Source organism: Protopterus annectens, chromosome 4.part0, assembly GCF_019279795.1.
Source record: "Protopterus annectens isolate FY-2018-M chromosome 4.part0, PAN1.0, whole genome shotgun sequence".
In the NCBI taxonomy this organism is placed as follows: domain Eukaryota; kingdom Metazoa; phylum Chordata; order Ceratodontiformes; family Protopteridae; genus Protopterus; species Protopterus annectens.
In genome coordinates this window covers 1400887284-1400906187 of record NC_056733.1, presented here as the reverse complement: position 1 = coordinate 1400906187, position 18904 = coordinate 1400887284, and the positions used below count along the sequence as shown (strand labels likewise).

Here is an 18904-nt window from a genome sequence, read left to right as displayed (position 1 = left end):
GTTTTCCTGATGGAGATGGTCCTTCTCAGATCCTTGTGCTTGTTGCTTGGGGTTTCACACATTACAGGCATTAAGGTAGAGTTACTCGACTCTAAAAATGAAAACTTGGGTTGTTTTTGGCTCACACCACCTTCCTGATAAATCCACAGAAAAAGGAGAAAGGTGAAAAACTGACCTGAAAACAGTAGCTTGTATTCTGAACCCACCATAGTCCACTTCTCTTGAAGATAATAAGGCAATTTTGACACAATTGGATTCACGCTATGAGCGGTATCCAGGTAGCTGAGTACTGGGAGGTGTGGATCTAGCTTTGCTCTTTCCAGTTCAATGAGTTCTTAAAGCTTATGATTATCTTTGCTAGACAATCTTGGGAAGTCGTGAAGTTTCTTAAACAAGGCAAGTTCAGTGGCATCAGGGCTGGCATAGACTTGCTCAAGTCGCTCCCAAACAATGTTAAGTCCTGTTAAAAGTACCTCAATATTGACACATTTGAGCCTCTGAGCCTGTCCTGAAGATTGAGGCCCAAGCCACTTGATTGAGCCTATGGGAAAGCTTGATGTGCTAATGTTGAGGTTTTTGATTACTGCTTTGAATGTAACTCACTAGCTTCTGTAATTTTCTGGCTGGTCGTCAAACCTTGTGAGTCTAGTGTTAAGAAGCTCATGGCAAACCATCTATTTGGCAAAGTCAGTCATATCAGTCCTTTTGCTTTCTCTGTCAACATGTTGTCCTGATACTTCACTGTTGGAAACAGTTGCTGGCGTGTACTGCTGATTTGAGTGAGTAAATGGTGTAGCGGATGGATTCACTCCAGTCAAGGGTTTTGAATCTGGAGTTTTTGCCAGATGTATTGGCAGTAAAGGCTGCTTTGAGGGAAGTGCAGGAGTTGTCCCATAACGTTTTACAGTGCCTTTATGACCTTCAGGAGGCTGAGAAGTGCACTGGCCAGATAATTCACTCGTCTGAACTTTACCTTTGGAAGGTATGACATCTTCTGTCTGTTGCACTGGAGAACTGTATACAGTGTCTGTAACTGAAGACACATTTGCATGTCTAGTGATGTGATCTAGGACAAACTGTAAAGTCTGCCTTACAGGATCTTCTGAAGCTGCCAAAATGGGATGAGACACTTGGTGCTCTTTCTCCTTGGTGGCTTGCTCTAGGATACTTAATTTTGCTATGGCTGCCCCTTCCTCTCTTTCCTTCTGGAGGACTTCTAACTGGGCCTCTGCTTCTGCTTGCCTGTGAGCAGCTTCTGTGTGCCTGTGGAGCTTGAGCTTTCAGAGCTGCTTCCTTCTTAATGCAGCGAGCTTGGGTTTTAGCTGCCTCTACCTCAGCTCGGGCCCTAATTAATTGACTGCTTAAGAGTGATCTCTGGGAAAGGGATTTCACTGATTTGGATAATCCCTTGGAACTTCTGGAAGTAGAAGGGCAGGATGCAGTTTCCTGCAGTTGTGAAATTCTGACATCTAGCCTAGATGTTGCTTTTAAGAATATGAGCTGTCTCTGTTGATCAATAATGGTAAAGTTTGTCAGTTCTTGCAATGCTTCTTCCATGTGAGTATTTGACAAGAAGGAAGAATATTTTTCAGCAAGTCTTTTGTAATTCCCATAAGTCTTTTTGAGTCTTGTGAGCGCATCACTGAGTTGCAGAGCGTTATTGTCTGCTTCATCAGCAATGGATATACAGTGATCAGTTTTATTCCTTAGCTCTAACAAACCATCAGTCATTTCTTCCACTTGAGCATCATAAGCTTCCATGCTTTTCATAGATGGCTTAGCCTTGAATCTGGAGGTTTGCTCTGCTCCCTGCATGTCAGTGTCTTGAGCAATAAATGATTCATCACTTTTCTGTGGTGACTCCATTTCTGCCAAATTCACTGAGGTTTTAGAGAAATGTAAAATGCAGCAATGTTATTCAAGCTATGTGAGACTTGGCAGCTAAGCAGTTAACAAAAATGGCTTGTAGAATCCTCAGTCACTTATTTGTAAACATACTCTGAAACTGCAGGGGGAAGTTCTGGAAGCGTCCAGAATTAACACAGGCAATCCTGATGTTATATAATACTTGCATGCAAACAAGTCCCTGTTTTGAAATGAACTTATATAACTTGCAAATAGAAAGGTGCAACAGATCACAATCTTGCACTATTAGGGAATATTCTTGATTGTAGACAGATTCCTAACTTCACAGTATAATCTGACACCCTCCCCAAACACCTTTATTGAATTATTACTTGTGACATAAATTTGCATTCATATAACAATAATCACACTATAATTAACATAAACATTTTATTTCATATATATTGTTGTGTATCATACAACCTAAGCAACATTACATAAATTATTCAGTTCCTAACTTTTTTTTAAACAAGAAACATCTTTATTGAACCATCACTTGCTACATAGGCAATTATACTTTTATATAAATGAAGACAAACCACACCAACACAATCCTAGTTGCAAGCATTTTACATCACAAACCATACTGACTCACACCCAGTTGCAAATATTGAACATCACTTATAATCTCCCCAATCTTTTTCAGTCAAACATTACATAGCTCATTTAAGTCCTGCTGCCTTCTAAATCTCATTCCTCCCTTGTATGTATTATTTCCACAATTCCCATTTTTGTCCTGTTTAGTTTGCTCCTACCTTTTCTAAATATCTCATTTCCAATTGTTGTATATCTGCTACTATTTTCACTACTTCCAGTATAGTTGGTTTAGATTTTGATTTCCATTTTCTAGGTATTGCTTTTTTGGCAGCCACCATTATTAGACACAGTAAGGCCTTACCATGCCTAGGCAGTTCTGATTCTGTATCACAGCTCAGAAAAATCATCTCCCTTGTCAAACCAATCTGCCCACACAGCATATCTGACAGTGCATCCTGCAAGGAATCCTTAAAGTCTGCCAATTCACCACACTTTCAGAAAATATGTTCACAGTTACCTCTTTCTTCCCTATCACACCTCCAACACTTGCTGTCTGCCTTAGAAAAAATTTTCTGGAGTCTAGTTGGAGTATAGAAATATCTTTGCAAATATTTCCAAGCAAAAATCCTAAACCTTCTAGATTTTGTTGCATATTTGGGAGACATACGTATATCCTCCCATTGTTTCTTTGTGAAGTGCTTAGCCATTCTCTCTTCCCAATCCTTTCCAACCTCATCTAATTGATTCTTGTATTTATATGCTATACTAATTATTCCTTTTTTAATGCCAGACTCTGTTCTAGATTCTACTAAAAACTCTACCAGTGCTGGTCTTTCATTTAGGCCCCCCCCTATTTCTTGCTCTTTGCTTATACTCTGATATCAATCCCTGGTAGGGAAAGCAATCTCTAACCTGCAGTCCAAATAAATTATTGGAGTCTTCCCATTGTATCATCTTTCTCTGTCTAGATTGCTCCCAATACCTTTGTTCTTTTGCCAGTTTTCTCCAATAAATTTCAGCCGCCTCTTGCCTGTTGTCTATATTCCTAATTACAGTCATCCCTATTGGCAGAATCTCCTTTCTCCAATCCCATTTAGTTCTTAGAATAGTATAATCTGACACTTTAGCAAAGAGTATATAGCTTGATGGCAGTCACACAACATGTGGATACACTTGAGTTAATGTTTCTCTAACTGACTATGGTTTCACAGCAAAGAATCTTTTATACTCCGTTTTCAGCAGAAGACAGAGGGGCCTGGAAGGTGATCTAGTTTGACTTCAGTGTAAGAGATCCTGCAGGTGCTTTCCAGTTCTTAACTTCGGCGAAGATTGTAGAATGGCTTGCAAGGCTAACCAGTTTTTACTATTCTGGCACCAGTGTCGAATTATGCAAAAGTTACCTGTCCTGAGACCCAGTCTGGGCGGATGGCGTATCTCCTTGCTGATTGACTGAGACAACAGATAGCTTACTTGCCAAAACACTGCTTGATCGTTCCAGTGATTCTTTTTAATCCAGTTTAGAAATTCACAGGAAACAACAGGTTTAGGCGGTAAAAACTGGTAATTTCTGTCGCCCCAACTAGCCTAAGCTGAAGACAATATACACAGGAAGAGAATGGTAGGAGGGAAACAACAAGAAATAAGGATCATTGCCAAAAAGGGAGAGTGTACTATTACACAGTGGCTATACTTGCATTCTTTTCCTATCCTTCCATATGTTAAAATCTGTCCTAGAAACTGGCTCTGTACATTGTCCTTTGGCAACAGATTGTTTCATATTGTTAGGTGGTAAAAGTGGTTCAGGAGGAATACAGTTTGTGCAGGATGCAAATATCTCCAATTCAGGGGTGTTCTTCCCCATCCTATACACCAGACAGACGTTTTTTTCCTCAGGTTCTTCTTACTCACCTTAAGAATCATTGAAACCATGCCATAAAGTCAAAGGGGTAAAGTCTTCTATTCTAGAATATTTGGTGCCAAAGAAAGCATCAGCTTGGAGACCCACTGTAGATCTTTCTTTTCTCACTCTGAATGTGAAAGTACCAAAATTAAGACGTTGATTCTTCAGAATCTGTTACCCCTCAAATCTCAAGGAAGTTTTATGGTAACATTAGATCTGAAAGATGCATGCCATCACATTCCCGTAGCCAAAGACTTCAGGACATTTCTCAGATTTTCTGTTCCTGGATCACATTATCAGTTCTCTGCATTACTCTTTGGGTTATCTACAGCTCCAAGGATGTTTGCAAAGTAACTAGCTCCATCTGTAACTCGTTGAAGACTGAATGGAATTCACATACAGGTGACTTACTCTTCTTTTCAAAATTTTTTCCAGATGTCAAGACTCATTACAATGGGTTTCTTCTTTTGTGGAAAATCTGGGGGGTCCAGCTAACTGTTAAGAAATCCTTCTTGTCCCATCAGACAGGATTGTCTTTCTAGGCTGTTTTTTAGACACTGTGCAGCAAGAGCATTTTTAACACAGGTGAAGATGGATTTTTATCTGGAAACTTTCCTGAGCTTCTCAAATAAGTTTCAGATTTCAGCCAGAGATCGTGAAGTTCATGGCCTTTTATGATTCTCATAATTCATTTTGCCAGATTTCACATGAGAAACGTTCATCGATATCGAAAGAAAAGCATATGGACCAAGCATTTGCATCCTCTTGAATTTCAAATTGCAATACTGGGCTTTGTAAAAAAAAAAAAAAAAAAAAAAACTGCATTGGTGGAAAATACAGATACAAACAAGTGCAGGTCTTCCTTTTTCATCTATACCTCCAAGCCAGTCTGTAATCACAGATGCCTCAGATTTTACTTGGGGGCAGTTACTTTGGGGTAAAGGTGCAAGGCCTGTGAAAATCCTCAGACCAAAACACATTGATGTCAAAGAATTGTGAGCTGTGATCCATGTCTTAAAATTCATAATCTACATTCTGCAAGACCTCTTCAAATGATTACAGACAATACCACAATCATGTGGTACATAAATGGGCAAGGGGACAGCAGGTTGTATCCTCTGTGCAGGCTGGCTGTGTTGGCTTGTTAGGTAGCTCTTCAGCATTTCTTAATCCTATAAGCATCTTGCATTCCTTGAAAACAAAACATAGTGGCAGACAAGCTGAGTGGGACAGGGACAGACCCTCACAAAAGGAAATTGAATGAGGGGCTCTTCCAGGAATTGATCCAGTTGTAGGGAATACCTCAAGTAGCTCTGTTTGCCTCCTTTCAAAATAAAGAACTGAGCATACTGTGTTACAGGGCTCCTTGCAAACAAGCCTGAACCTGGAAAACAAATGCATTTTCATTGGACAGAATGTTCCTTTATGCATTTTCACCCATTTCACTGATATCCAGCATAATTCCAAAGATTAAGAAGGACTCAACAAAAGTCATTGTGGTGACTCCCTTTTGGCCCAGGCATCATTGCTTCACTTGTCTTATGGAACTGGCCAGTGGTAGTTATCACACACTTTCTCACAAACTGGTCCTACTCACAGAAGAATGTGGAGTTCTATACACTGCACTCTCAAACATATTCAACTAACTGCCTGGATGATTCAGTTCTGATTCCATGCAGCAGGTACTAAAGGAGGCAAGAAAACTTACTACTAGGAAATATTATATTGGCTAGTGGAAAATTTTTTACAGTTGGTGGCCAACCAATAATCAGGACCATATCGGTGATTATGTACCACTGGTGCTGAAGTATTTGTTCATAAGTTCACAGGTGAATACTAGGCTATTTGCCCTGAAGGCCATTTTAAGCCTAGCCAATAACCTGAGGCAGAAGCAAACCCTATGCCTTGTATAAAGACCTTAACCATTGTGAGAGTTACTATCTTGTGACCCTTCTTTCTCCTCTGTTAAGGTGCATCTTGTGGCCTTTTCAGCTTGTCTGCCCATGGATCCTCCTCTTTCTTTTTTGTTTTAGTGAAACAGTTTTTTAAGGGAGTTTTATACCTGAGCTCTCCTCTAAACAGGTTGCTTTTTCTTAGAATCTTAACTATGAGCTGGAAGTTTTAGCCATGTCTCCATTTGAGCCTACTCATCAAGTAGACTAAATGTCCATTTACTCATTACAGCCAAGTGTGCCTCCAGGCATTTCTGCAGTTTCCTCTTACTGTGCCAGTGTCAAATATTCCTTGTTCATATTTGCATTAATAATTTCAAAACCATGCTGCATACAAGGTATCGAAATTTTTTATCTTGAAGCATACATAATGACAGACATTGATATCTGACATCTGTTGATGAGTATTTGTTAAAATTGTAAGGTGATAACTTCATTTTTTAAAGGCTCAAGCCACACCCACTGTGAGTTAAAGGTGCACACTCAAAAGAGCTGTACTGGAGGGAAAGAGTTAAATGGAAAAACTACTCTTCCTATTGCTGTGACATCTGCAAGTAGAATACGAGTTGCAAGCTTTATGGTGGATGAACCCTCTGTGGTCTTCCATGGCAGTAGGGTCTCTTTAAGAACAAACCCTTCATTCATCCTCAAGGTTGTGCATTGCATTTTGTCATTCAGTCTGAGTATAATGTCATGCATCTATAGTGTTCACCCATGGGATGACACTGAAACATGTCCATTGGGATTAGTGCTCAATCCTTGCTAACAAGTTCAAAATAAAACAAAATAAAATAAATAAAAATAAAAATAACCAGATTCTCGGGTCTATGGAAAATTGATCACTAAGTCTCTTAACAAATCTGGTGATCCACAGCATGTCATGTCATCATGTCATAAGTCATGGATCTGCCTCTAGCCTTCGCCTGTAGATAAATTGCATGACATAATTATACAGACTCCAGCCATTGCTTTCTACAGCCAGCCTTGTCCTATTTCTACTGCTGAGCATTGGGTTCTGACCTAAACAGTTAACTGAAACAGCCATTATTCATCTGACTAGTTTGAGCTACTTAGCAGTAAATAAAGATGATTACATAGGTGGTTTCTTGTTTTGGACAACCTTTGCCCCCTTCAGTAGGCTACAAATCTGATTCAGCTGCAGGTGGCTGAAGGTGTAGTTCCTATAGCCACCATGGTCTGGGTGGGTTAGACACTTCCCTTGCAGCTGTTGGGAGTACCCTTGGTGGGCACTGTTGTTGATTTCAGTGGAAGGAACAGGGAATACTCCTCAGATTAGCTAAACTGAGGTGTCTTTCACTAAGGAAGATACGTCTGTCTCCAGTCAGTCTGTTTATGTAGAAATTCCTGTCCAAAATAAGCAGAAGGTTAGACATTTGTTATCCCATGTGGCTGTAACTTTGGAGAGGAGTGTTTTATTGGGCTTGGCTCATGGTTTAATTTAGACTCTTAACCCTTCCAATTCTGTTGTTACTGGTAAGAGATAAAAGAATTCTTCACAGTCTAATGATTTTAAGGTTAACAAACATGAAAATGATTATGAGGGCACAAATTCTGCTTTCTCTAATCATGTATCTGATTATGACTCTGAGAAGAGTATTTCTTTTGAAAGTCCTTTAGAAGGATTTTCTTTTTTTGAAAACTTATCCAGGGTAAATCAGTTGTTTCCATGGAAACATAATGACATTCCGCTGTCTCTAAAGAAATATGATTTATTACAGTTGGAATTTGCTGAACCTACTCCTTTTCCTTCTGTTCTTCAAGTACAGCGTATTGCTTGCCTGATACCTCTAAGAAAACAGTTTCTGTAAAATTCCTCACTCTTGTAAATTGTTTTTATTTTCTAACTCCAGATCTGAAAAAGCAATGATTTCCTTGGTAAACCCTCCTGCTGCCAAACATCTGGTAAATCCAATCACTTTCCCATTGATGAGGATTGGGAAAGGCCTTGAAATATTTGGAGATTTGTGAAAAAAAGTGTATTCTTCTGCCACACCTCCTTTTAGGATTCCTAATTGTCAAACACAGATTTTAAAATTTATCATTGCTTCTTTTGAGAATATGATAAACATTCTAGCTCCTTTTCTGAGGAAAAATCATTTTTGTGCAATATTTTTGCTTCAGTGTCTCAAGTGGCTAAACAGTCTTTAAAGTGTGCTTATGAATCAGCTGATGCCTCTTCCAGAGCTACTGGTACTGTTATGAGAAGGTTTGCTTGATTGTGTGTGTACACAAACTGTACCTCAGGATGTAAAAGCTAAAATTTTGAATTGTTCTTCAGCTACATAGGTTATGTTTCAACCATTTGCTGTAGAAGTCCTCAAAATGTGTGATGGTAGATGGAAGCTGTTTCAGGGGGTTGCTTAGATTTTTTAGTTTTCCTTCTCTAAATTTATCCACCTCTGCATCTTTTCATAAAAAGCAAAATACACAGACACAGCAAGATGCTGGCAAGCAGGCTTAAAAAATGGCAAGGGGCCAGAAAGCAGGAGCTCCCGAGAAATGACGACAGTCCACCAAGTCTGAATGACTCTCTAAAGAATGTTCCCATACACCCTCCCACCCTGGCAAGCCTTTAAATGTTTCCCAAAATTTGTCTCTCCATTTCTCTCTTTGGTTATAAATAGTCTCAGACAAATGGATACTGAGACTGATTCATCAGGGATACAGATGGCAATGAGAGTCTCCATCTTCTTTTCAGGGAATTCCTCCTCCACCAGATTAGACTTTTCCCTCCATACTGACATTTACCATTTGCTAACTTGTGGTACTAAATGTTGTTTCTCCTTTTCGAGTAGGGAAAGCTTTTTATTCAAGAATGTTTCTCGTACCAAAGAAAGACACTTCTTGGAGACTAGTTTTATCTTTCTTTTCTAAACCAGTTTGAGAGTTCCAAAATTCAGAATGTCATCCCTTCATGGCCTATTACCTCTCAGTCCACCATTAAGTTTCTTAATTACCCTAGATTTAAAGGATTCTTATAACAGGTGAGAGACTGCCTTCTCAGACTGAGGTTTGAGGAAAACCTCTAAAAGTCTTGTTTGGTGCCTTCCTACAAGATTGTTCTCCTAGGGTATCTCCTAGATTCCTCAGTTCAAAGAGCTTTTTCTTCTACAGGAAAAACAAGTGGCTTTATATCTAGATCTATTCCTGAGTTTTTTCCATTCAGATCAATGCCTCAGTAAGGGAATTTCTCAGAATACTAGGTTCATGGCATTTTTTATTCTCATGATTCCTCTAACCAGTCTCCACATATGAAAAATTTAGTAGTACCAAAAATCTATAGGTTCAAACAGACATTCCAGATTCCATTTTTGCGATTTGTAAAAAGGGAACTTTAGTGGAGAGACCAGTTTTATATTCATCCACTTCTTCCATTTTCCCTTTCAGCTCCAGCACACACTGTAACTTAAGACATAGGTTCATAGATGTATACTAGGCTAATGACCCTGGAGCCTTTACAAGCCTAGCCCATAGAAGTGCCATGGCATCGTGCCACCTAGTGTTAGTTTCCAGTGCCTCTATCAAGTAGAGCCACTGGCAGTGATCCCTGGGGTGAACTTTCTATTTCCCATTCACTCATCACGATTTCTCTTGAAGAGGGCCAGTGAGGTGCTCTGCTTGACATGTATGGGAAGTCTGTTCCAGAGCATGGGCAGTCTCTGGGTTATTAACCTGTCCCTCCAGCATGTTCTGTGATTGTGGTAATGAGGTTGAGGTCTCTGGAGCGTGTGGTGTGGAGGGATTGAGATTTCTTTAGATGTAGCATTTCTAATAGGGCTTGGTCAGACATGGCTTTGTAAGTTAAGCAGAGATTGGCTCTTAGTAGACGATATGAGACAGAGAATAGCTGGAGTTTTTTGTCATGTAGGACATGCGTTTTTAGGATCCTCTTTGTGAGGTACTTTTGTGGCCTTTCCAGCTGTTGCATGTGTCTAGTGAGGTACATGCCAAATGGGGCATTATACTCGATGATTGCTCTAATGAGGGAAGAGTAGAGAGATGATGACCTCTTTCTTCCTGGATGCAAAACCCTTGGTAATGAGATGTGCCACATAGAAGGACTTTCTGACCACAGTGGCAATGTTGTGGTTGAAGGAGAGGTTGCTGTCAACTTGTGTCCCCAGATGTCTTATAACACCTTCAGTGATGAATGGGCTGCCATCAATGTGGTAATTAATGGGAACCGAGTTTTTCCCAAAGGGGATGATGCATTTTTTGGCATTAAGCTTAAGGCCATTGTTTCGACACCAGTCATTGATCTCAGTGAGGCCTTTCTGTAGGATGTGTACATCACTTGAGGAGTTAGTAATGGCTCCCAGCTTGCAGCCATCTGCAAACTTGGTCAGCCAGAGTCCCCTCCATGTTGGTCTGGACTTCTGAGAAGTAGATGCCAACCAGGAGACGACCCAGAACCAATCCCTGTGGGACTCCACTAGTGACTGGTCGGCAATCGGACTTGGAGTCCACTACTTTCACATTGTGGGGTTCCTTCTGTGAGCCAATTTACAACCCACTTAGTGATATAGGGGTTGATGCCTAGTTTGTTGAGTTTATCAATAATTCCTGAGTGGGGAATGGTGTCAAAGGCCTTGGCCAGATCAAGGTAGGCTGTATGAACTGCCTTGCCCTCATCCACAGCTCTGGTGACTGACTCAAAGAAGTCAACCAGGTTGAGCAGGCATGATCTACCTTTCACAAAACCAAATTGCATAGGATCTACAGTTTGGAGATTCCCTATATCCTTGTTAATTAGGTCCATGATGATGTGCTCCATAGCCTTACATATCAGACTCGTCAGGTTAATGGGGCAATAATTCCCAGTGTCTGTAGTCACTCCCACTTTATGGGGAGGGATGACTGTAGCAGTGCGCAATTCGGTAGGTACAAAGCCTAAGGTGAGGCTGTGATTGAACAGGGCACACAGATGTGGTGCCAGTTCACTTTGTAGTTCATGTAGAACACATCCAGGGATATTGTCGGGTCCTATGGAAGCTGTATTCTTGGCCTTGGACAATGCAGCTTTAACCTGTACTGCAGTAATGCTGAGTGCCTGGCATTCATCTGGTATTGATTGGTCCTTTAGAGGGGGAGAGAGGGGTAAAGTTGGAAATGAATCTGTTGGCCAGTATGTTGGGAATATCTGTTGACTCAGTATAGGAGGTACCATTGTGCAGTAACTCAGAACAAACTTGGGTATTGCCATGGAGATTCTTGATATAACCTTAGAAGGCTTTGTGCTTGTTTTTAGTGTCTGCCACAATTCTGGCTTCATAGCTGGCTTTAGACATTTTGAGGAGGAATCTCAACTTTTTGTTGAGGCTAATAAGGGAGTTTTTTCAGCCTTGGAACTTCATCTTTTTCTGCAACCATTTCTTCCTTCGGTTGTAGAGTTTATTAATGGCAGAGGACCACCAGATTGTCTTCCTTTTTTTGGAGGAGAGCGTCTTGGTTCTGTTGGGTATGGCTAGTTCCATGCATTTATGTACGTGTTCCTACAGTGCATTGTATGATTCTGCAGTCATTCATCTATTTTCCATTGACATGGGTGCTGTGAAGTTAGCCACTTCTGTTTTTAGGAGCCCATAGTCAGCTTTGGAGAAGTTCTTCATGGTGGTTACCTTTGCGAGGGATATGGGTGAGATGTGGATTTCCATGGTGATTAGTTTGTGGTCAGATCTAACCAGGGAAGAATTGACTATTGGTATAGAGCAACAGTTGTCCATGTTAGTAATAACCAGGTCAAGGATTTTGCTTCTTCTAGTGGGGGTAAGAATGAGCTGATCAAGGGCATTGGAATTGATAAATTCCAGGAAGTGTTGGACCAGTGTATTGGTGCATGAGTAGTTTTCCCAGTTGATGGAGGGGTATTTGAAGTCACCTAGTATGAGAGTGTTGGGTTGGACCCTAATACTTTCCAGGATGCTTAGGAACATGGAGTGAGAGTCTTGGGACATGGTTGGGGACCTATAGCAGTCTACGACCTGAATCGCCGTCTTACCCAGTGTTAGTTGTACCTGAAGTATCTCGGATGCGTTATGCTGGGCTACTAGTCTGGAGGTGTGCATATTCTTTATGAATATGGAGACACCACTGCCATTGGAGCTTCGGTCCATGTTCTGGGGTCGAAAGGTGTGGAATGAGTTATAGCCTGGTAGAGCAGGAGTGCTTTCTGCTGCTTTAAACCAGGTCTCTGTTACAGCTCAAATGCCAATGTTTTCCATTTTGAGGAGTGCTTTGAGCAAGTGCATCTTGAGATTTAGACTTATAACATTGAGCAGCATGACCCTCAGATTACATTTATTTATAGCTGTTACGGTGGTAATTTGGTCTTTGGAACATCACCTAAAAAGGCACTGTAGAGGTGGCAAGAGCCTTAGCCAGTATCCAGAAACCCAGGAGTGACAGATGCAGGCCATCTCTGGCAAAGCATTGAGGTCTGTCAGTCATGTCATCCCAAGCAGACAGATATTAGATCACCTTAGAATGACACCAGAAACACAGCCAATTGTTGAAGTCAATTATTTTCTACTTGTACTGCTGTATCATTCTGGGCGACAGTAGGATGCTGCTCAGGGCTATGGTCATACCCTCCTAAGCCACATACTCCGAGAGCTCCTCCATGTCTCTCTTCATGTAGCCCAGTGTGGTGTGTCTCAGGTCATTCACACCCACATGGACAGTGACAGAGTCTTACTTGTACTTGTTGTGGAGTGACCTGAGTGCGTGTGTTATGTGTCGGATTCTGGCACCTGATAGACAGCTGACTGTTATCTCCTTATTCAACCTTGCGAGTGGGACATCAGTGTGCCTCACTATCAAGTCACGTATGATTAGTGTATTGGGCAAGCTGTTTTGCCGTAGGAGCTTAGGTTGAGGGACACAGTGTGTAGGTGAGTTATGTGTCTTGCGGTCTGTGCTGTGTTGTGGTGGTCAAGTGCGTTTCTGTCTTGGAGGTCTCTGCTGTTTGGGTAGATTTCTATTGAGAGCCTCCGCTCTTCCTTCCTTCCTCCCTCCTTTTGCTGTGTTGTGGTGGTCAAGTGCGTTTTTACCTTGGAGGTTTCTGCTGTTTGAGTAGATTTCTATTAAGAGCCTTTGCGAAGGTGGGTGTGTGGTTTGTGTGTTTATTTGAGAGCTGTGATGGTGGATGTTCTGGAGGGCTATGTGGTGTGGTGCAGGTGTTGACCTCCTCCTCTTGACCAGCTATTCCGGTCTTGGCTTGAGAGTGCATTGCTTCCAATTTGGATATATAAGTGCATCTCTCACAAGTGTGAGTGTTAGGAGGTAAGAGGAGAGGGTTGTCTGTGTACATGAGGCAGTTGCTACACTGCCTCAGAATGCCCAAGTTCACCAGGTTAATAGGAGAAAGCACAGGGAACTGACCTTTAGATATGCCAGGAGGGATGGTCATTATTGCTCAGTACTGGAGCTGTTTTTTTATATATTCCTTTTACAGGAAAAGTGTCACTCAGGGTGTGTGAGTCTGTACATAGTACTGCCAAACACTTGAGGAGAAACTAATACGTAAACCCTGAAAATTTAAGGATGAAGTATTTAGGCAGATATTCTGAAGTTAGGAGGAAATCAAGTGGTACTTATGGAGAAATAAAGAATTAGCTTGTCAAGAATGATGAAAAGAGGGGAGCTGCATGAATGGCTACTGCTGATGCTGGTCTCAGCACAGTTTCACTCTGTTGGCATGCAATACTCCTTTGCGGCTTCTCTCACCAGAAGCAAAATGTTAGCACCAATCCCAAGAAGATAAGCAGGCCACGGCATGTTTGGTGATCCACAGGCTTGTCCCAGATGATGCAAGGGTCTGCAGGCTTGTAGCCTTTTTTTGGTAGATGCCTCGAATAGCAACCAGACCAATCAGGTACGTTAAGCACAGACAGTCACTCTACAACCAGAAAGACTCAGGAATCTATGCACCCTGCTCCTACTCTTACCAGGATCAGAATATAAGCACAGATTCCAAGCTGTCACCTATAAAGCAGTTATTAAACTTTGTGGTGATCGGCAGTCTCCAGGAAGTAACTGCACTTCTCTCACCAGGAGAAAACAGAAGCACTAATCCCAAGATGACTACTGAGAGGCAGAATGTGGGCTCTCCAATAACTGGTGGTCTTACAATAGATGCTTAAAGGTAAGATGAAAAAATGGTTTATCCTAAATACTGCAGTGTGCACTGGAGGAGTTAGATGTGAAAGTAGGTAACTTAAGATCTGAAGTAGTTTACTTCCTTTGGTCTTCAACCTGTGGTGTTACGGATCCGGCTCTGATCCGAGCCGGCAAATTCACGACCATCTGCTCTGAGCTCCAAGCTCCTCCCCTTATCCATAATACACTGCCACCACCTTCCTTCCCTCAGATCTCATTTGCCTGGTTTGTGATTGCATCGTGATCTCCGAGCTCCGGGTATAGTGAGAAGTTTGAGTTTTGCTTCAGAGCTTTTTTGCAGTTTAAGTGTGTTAGGTGAGTTAGTGTAGTTTCCCTCTCCACCCCCCTCGCTGGTGTGTCGTGCTTTTTCTAGTTTAAAAAGTTTTCAAAAAGTAATTCCTCCCTCACCCTCTGTGTCTGTGTGTGTCTGTGTGTGTGTGTGTGTGTGTGTGTGGCCTAGTAGGTAATCTTAGGCTTTTGTTGTTGATAATGGCTGAACAGCCTAAACAAATGTTTAGAAAATGCGCAGAGTCTGGCCACAAGTTGTCGCCTGCCAACGGACACACTCTGTGCATTGTTTGACTGGGTGCATCTCACCTATCTTCTGAATGTGATATTTGTGCGGGCTTTAACCAGCGAGCCCTGAGGGACCACATGGCAAAGCTTATTATGAAAGGCCTTCTTCCTACTTCTGAGGTGGCCACTTCTACTTCGGTGGTCACGGCTGTGACCGCTCCTTTGGTCTCTGTCACTCCTTCTCTCTCTCCCTCCAAGGCCGGGACTCAACCTCCCTCTTCTAGGCCTGGAGAAGGGGATTCTATTCGTCAGAAGAAACCTGAGAGAGAACACAAGGCTGAAAGACAGGAAGAGGTCCCCAGATCATTCCACCCCAGCGAGGCCTCCTCCTGAGGTTCATGTGGTTACTAAACTTACCTCCTCTTGGCTCCGATTACCAAATTTTTCTCTGGAGCCGGAGGAGCCTAGGTCTCCAGGGCATCGGTACACCAGCCAGCTAGGTCGGAGTCTGTCACCTCGTTGCGATCCATGATTAGTCTCTCGGAATCAGACATGGATAAAATGATGAGGAGGTTTATTCGGGTGCAGATCCAGATGGGAGTCCTGCCATCTCCCTCTCCCTCCGGTGGGGGTAGCTCGCTTTCCTTCTTTTCACCACTTCAGAATACCTGGATGAGAGGATTTCGGAGTTAGGGTGTTGATGCCGATGGTACTTGCTTCCTCGATGCCACTGGTTGCCTTGAGCGCGTCAGATCCAACTGGTTTGGATCCAAGAGGCTCTCAGAGCCGTAGCCTGGGCATCGGATCTGATGCGGTGGAGGTTTTTTTTTGTCAGCTCCAACTTTGTCGTCTCTGGGCCATCCCCTCGGCGCTCCGTCTCCTTCGGGACCGGCTCCGATCTGCTTGTCGGACCCGGGGAGAACAGCTACCATGCTGGAGTCCCAGGTGACTTGCTCTCCTTCGGAGTTTGATGTAGTGCAACAGGTCCTCTCTGTTGGATCGAGACCCCTCCCTGACCATTTCTTCGGATTCCACTCTGACTCCCCCTGGTTCTGGTATGACTCCAATCATTTTACTGTAGGGACAGCCCATGCCCGAAGTGCCCCAGATGGTTTCCATTGAGGAACATCAGGCGACTTGTGAGCCCTCTACGGAGAGCCCCATTGGAGAGGTTCCTCGCAAGCATACGTGCAAGATGAGGCACTTAGACTCTTCCCCAGAGTCCCTCATTGAGGACACTGACTTGGAAGAAGGGGAAGGTTCCCCCAGATCACATCCTGAGGATGTCTCCTTTGGAGACATCATGGAACGTTTACACCAGCGAGGAGGCTGGTCCACCCCAAAACCTTCCTCGGACGAGTCGGTGTTCCTGGAGGCCTTTGGCATGGGCCCGTCTGCTTCCTGGGTGTCCCCCCACAGACATCCTGGTGGATTTAATCACTTCATGGGCTTGGAAGGAACTGGACACCGTGGAGCCTATTCCAAAGCTCCCTGACAAAATTCTAAGCCCCCATTATGGCAGACCGGCATGGAAGAAAGGGTCTTCTGTAGATGCTATGGTGGTAGCAGCGGCCACCAAGAAGGAACTGGCTCAAGAAAGTAGAGTCCAGATTGATGGATCACCTAGGGAACCGTACGTATGCATCAGCAACCATTTCTATAAGGGAGTTGAACTACTTGGCCCATGTTATTCGATTGCAGCATAACCTTGTTAAGAAACTCACTGAGTTTCCCCCTTTGTCCACATCGCAGGAGGATAAAAACACATTTTCTGCGAGGATGGCCACCCTCAAAGTGGTATCAAATACGTCCACGTGACTTCTCTCACATGCCACCGAGGGAGCGGCTAGGGCGTCTGGGTCCAGCTTTGGCATGAGGCGTCATGCCTGGCTTAGATTATGTCAGTTCTCAGAGCCCTTCAAGGCATCATTTGTGAATGCCCCTTACGACAGCTCTTTGCTTTTCGCTAAGACCATCCGTGACACTTTGGTCCAGAGCGAGAAAGATGAGAAGACACTGTCTGTCATCGGGATCCACTTCTCGAACCCTCAAAGATCCTTTTCTCGGAATCCACAAGGGCAAAAGAAGATGTGGTTCCGAAAGTCTCAGTATTCCTGGAATGCACAGGACTAGTCTTCCCCCTAGAGGCAGAGGGGGTCAGGATAGATGCTGCCCCAGGGACAGAGGGGGTCCGAGGAATTTTGGGTCTCGAGAACCATTCCCGGACTGGCCCACACAGCAACCATGAGGGTTTGCATGACTGGACGCATTTGTCAGGTCACCTGTCATTGCACCTGATGGCATGGGAGTCCGTGTCATCAGACCGTTGGGTGCTACGAATCATATCCAGAGGTTATACAATTCCCTTTGTGGCTCCCCCCGTACCACCCAAACTCCTCCAGGACATACCACCTGCGCAAAGGGAGGCGGCAGCACTGGAGGTTATCGAGCTGCTAAAGAAATAAGCCATCGAGCCCGTCCCCCGAGATCAGTCTGGATCGGGCATCTATTCCAGGTTCTTTTTGGTGCCAAAAAAGAATTTCCCTAGAGGCAGTGGGGGTCAGGATAGACGCCGACCCAGGGGTAGAGGGGGTATGAGGAATTTTGGATCTCGAGAACCTTTCTCGGACAGGCCCACACAGCAACCATGAGGGTTTGCCCAACTGCTCTGCTCTGGAGGCAGTCGGGGGTCGCCTGTCTTTGCACCTGATGGCATGGGAGTCTCTGTCATCAGACCATTGGTGCTATGAATCATATTCAAAGGTTATACAATTCCCTTTGTGGCTCCCCCCATACCACCCAAACACCTCCCAGATGTACCACCCGTGCAAAGGGAGGCAGCAGCACTAGATGTTATCAAGCTGCTAAAGAAACGAGCCATCGAACCCATCCACCAAGATCAGTCCGGATCGGGCATCTATTCCAGGTACTTTTTGGTGCCAAAAAAGACAGGAGACCTCAGGCCCATCCTGGACCTCTCAACCCTGAACCTGTCCGTTGCCAAAGAAAACTTCCAGATGGTAATGTTACAGTCCATCCTGCCTTATTTGCAAAAGATGGACTGGATGTGCTTGTTAGGCCTCCAGGATGCTTACTATCACATAAAGATACACAGAAGCTCCAGGAGGTTCCTTCACTTTTGGCTAGGGGGCAATCATTATCAGTTTCGAGCTCTACCCTTTGGTCTCACCGCAACCCCCAGGGTGTTCAAGGTTATGGCAGTAGTAGCAGCTCACCTGAGGCTCCAGGGGATTCAGGTCTTCCTGTAACTGGACTATTGGCTCCTTGCTACGTCCACCAAGTGTCTACTTTGTCATGCCAGGGACTTTTTCCTACACCTAGCAGATTATCTAGGTATTACAGTCGACATTGCCAAATCTTGTCTAAACCCTGTCCAGGTCATAGAGTTTATCGGAGTACGGATAGACACCTTGCAGACAAAAGTCTTCCTGACCCCAGAGAGAATTTGAAATCTGCAACTGCATGTCACTGCTATTGCTCACTCATATTGCCCGCCAATGGAGGTAGTGTTGAGAGCCCTTGGCTCTATGGTGGCCATGATTACACTTCTTCTGTGTGCTTGTTTGCATATGCGAGTTCTACAGTGGACTCTTGCTGTACAATGGTCGTTGCTGGATCTTCTACTGAGTCATCTGATTCATATAAGCAAAGCTGCGGGGCTTCCCTTCTGTGGTGGATGCACTCTGTGGACATTCTCGAAGGATGCTCATTTGTCGCACCCCCAGGAAAAGCCACAGTGACCACGGATGTCTCCCAGCTAGGGTGGGGAGGGGGCATTGCTCGGGAAGGACAGTCCAAGGCATGTGGTCCCCGACCAAGACCAGCTTGCATATCAATGTTCTAGAGATGAGAGCGGTCCTTTTAGCCTTGCAGGCCCTTCATGCCTCTCTTCCTC

At 43.6% G+C, this 18904-nt stretch overlaps 1 protein-coding gene across 1 annotated transcript in view; it reads left to right on the top strand.

The window, feature by feature from the left end:
- The window catches only part of SEC24A (SEC24 homolog A, COPII coat complex component), a 2581543-nt gene that overhangs the window by 1521355 nt on the left and 1041284 nt on the right, over positions 1 to 18904 (top strand). The window lies entirely within an intron of this gene.